We start from the raw sequence: 3,506 nt of genomic DNA on the forward strand, positions 1-3,506 counted from the left end.
AATGAATCAATAAAGAAATAAATCAGTTTAAAATTATCTTTTATAATAAACATGTTGCAAATAAATTGCTTATTTAACATGTTATAACATACATGTATAAGAATAGAACAACATTTTGAAATTACGTTCCAATAATTTAATGTGCAGTGCTAGAATAGAACAATTGTAGTTCCTTCCTGTAAATAATGGATATCAAAAAAACTGGACAATATATTATTAATACTTTAATATTTTTTGGGCCAATTATAATTATTGTAAATTTAGAAAAACTTACTAATTTAAGCACACATATTATTAATATTGCGCAAAATGACATGTATACTACCTGAAATGATTTTGATTTAAAACTTCAATGATATTTAAGGTATCTTTTTTTATGAAATTTCTACATTTTTGCTATTTGACGTATTAAGTTAAACCTGAACAAAACAACATTCAGGTCAAAACTCGCATTTGGTTATACCAAATTGACCTTTACCATTGACAGACCTTCACCTACAAAGCTGGGGCGTCCGTGGCCGAGTGGTAAAGGTCGTTGACTTCAAACCACTTGCCCCTCACCGCTGTGGGTTTGAATCTCGACAGGGACTTTGGATTCTTTCATGTGAGGAAGCTATCCAGCTAGCTTACGGAACGTCGGTGGTTCTACGCATGTGCCCGTTCGTGCCTGAAATAATGCACGGAAGGGCACCTAAAGTCTTCCTCCACCAGTAAAGCTGGAACGTCGCGATATGACCTATACTGTGTCGATGTGACGTAAAACCCAACACAAACAAAACAAACCTACAAAGCTTTTACTATCAGACAGTGGACCATTGTAACTGTTCTACGTAATTACACTACCCCATGTGATTTTGTTGTTTACAATAAGTGCAAACAACTCGAATATTTTGAATGGGTTTATTAAATATTTAACTATTACAATAACAAATAATATTCCTGAGCCTTTAGAATCAAATCTGTATGCTACTTGACTGGGGGAGTTAAACAAACAAATGTTTTTCATTTTTATTGACATATTTTGATTTTATGTTGACAATGTTGTGGCCCGCGGCAAGGCAGTTTTTACAACACTTACAACCTAATAAAACAGCAAAACAAATTCTTACCTTATTAGAAATAGTATTTCGTATTATGAATAATTATGCTATGGAAGTTTTGAATGATCCAAAGCAACTGTAGTATCATTTTACGTGTAGCATTGTCATTCATAATTTACATTTAATTTGATATCTAAGGTTTATTATTTAGCACAATATCAAGTACACAGTACTTAAATCAGGACGCCACCAGATTCATGCTTATTTTCATGAAAATTTGAAAATGTATGTAAAAGTAAAATAATGTGAAATGCAGAAAGAAAGTAATTAATAATAAGTAATTATATTGTATAATGCTGTCTGAACGTAGACAATTGGTTTCCATAGCATTTGATGGTATTTATATTTGGCATCAATCTTGATTTTGGCTGCGAAATTATTGTTTTTTTTTCTCCTTCAGAATAACATTTGAAGGATTTCAATGATTCTTTTTTTATTTGGCATGCTTCTATATGACAACACACATTATGTACGATTTTTGAAGAGGTTATTTCCCATTTTTAGCAAATTGTCTATGAAATTATCAGTTTACACAAAATAAATATAATAAAAGGAGTTCACAGAATAGGGGCAATTGTATGTCATATCAAAATACATGCAAGTTTTATTTTCTCTGCAATCAGCTCATTAAAACCTTGATTTAATTGATTTATATTAATCAAACTGAAATGCAAGTCATAATTTTGAAATTATTTTCTATTATAATTATGTTTAACGTTTCCAGATGAGCTAAAATATCTATGCTTAATGAGGATCCATCCGCCCTTTCAGGCATTGGGAGTACGGACCTCTTAAATAGAGAGGCATGCTGCTTTAACTTTTGACCTTGAAAAAATTTATACATGATGTTTGAGCTGTCAAAACGACAAAACCAACATAATGGGTCCAGACCAGCCTGCGCATCCGCAGGGTAAATAAGCGAACAGCATGGATCCTGATCAGACTGCGCGGAATGTTGGGGCTCTTGTCTTGTTGTGTTTTTATTGCAATTATAACAATTGTTGCTCTAAAGAGGCTGCATTTTTACAATTGTTGCACATTTGAATTCTTACTTTTATACTAGCTGTTGTAGTAAATAGGTAGCTTGTTGCTCTACGTAGGAGGTGCCGATGTATGCCTGAAAAAGTCCAGATTGTTTCAATACTGTCAACATTCATAACTAGAGTGTATACTTTACGTGAATTCCTTAAACTGTAATTGGAATCATTGTCTGCAGATGGCTACAAATCACATTTGTATTTTGCATTGAAGTTTACTAATATTTTGTTCAAAAGTATTAATGTACTTGAACAATGTCTGAATAATATTTCCGATTAAATCCTCTAATTAAATGACTAATCATTATTGGAAGATCATTTTTATACCGGTATTTGTTTCATATGCCTTTTTTTACAGCAATGAACATTTAAGCACTCGTATGTTGGAAGTATAGTGGAACTTTCTTTCACACCGATGCGTTAACGTTGGCATAAAATGTTATGATTTCTTCAACCTATATAGGTATCTACCCGAAACTTCACAGATACCTTGTAAATCTCCATTTTAAGCTGCATGCCTCCAGATGTGCCAGATATTTCAAGAAAATCAAACTTGAGAAAATGTAGAGATTTTCAGAAAAATAAAACAATTCAAGTAATAATTTATCACCATATTTCTACTATGTGACTAACGCAGTTTGGGTTATTTGTGCATATTTTGGCCTCTTTTTTTGTAATTTTCGTGAATTGCAAGTGCCATTTCCAATGAGTAAAATACTTACTTTGTTCACTCCACAATATATTACTTTTAAATACATTTTCAAAATTTTCATGAAAATAAGGATGAGTCTGGAGGCATGCTGCTTTAATATATGATACTGTAAAATTATAATATAAATTTTTCAAAATATGATACATAATAACCCTGCATACAATAGTACTATGACACTGATTAATGTCCTGATCAAGCTTCTGTTAGGGCATTGAAAAGATCATGTACACAAAAGTCATGGTATCAAATTGCTTGATTTTTGTAAATCTACTGATCTACGCATTAAACTATAAATGGTAGAATACGTGATAGCTGTAAACATTACATTTTATTCCCATTACGGTTGTTCAGTGTATTATGTTTCAAATAGTGACCGATGTTTTTCTTTCAATGAGTGGAGTGACCATGCTCCGTTACATTTTCACTATGTTGTGATAGCTTTTTCATCAAATTGTGAATATTTTGAGTGTTTGATTTCTTTCGCAAATTGATGTTTTTGTCAAATGAATACCACCGGTACATACATGTCGTTCTGAATATTGATGTTGCTTGTTAAACTTAAACCAATAATTTTCTATTTTCACAAACGGCCGTTTATTAAGTCTAATCTATGTTATATTCATGGGGTTCACAGAGTGATCTCTAATAATAAATGAT

Source organism: Ruditapes philippinarum, unplaced genomic scaffold (assembly GCF_026571515.1).
Source record: "Ruditapes philippinarum isolate M1 unplaced genomic scaffold, ASM2657151v2 ctg2365_1_1_1_1, whole genome shotgun sequence".
Taxonomy (NCBI): Eukaryota; Metazoa; Mollusca; class Bivalvia; order Venerida; family Veneridae; genus Ruditapes; species Ruditapes philippinarum.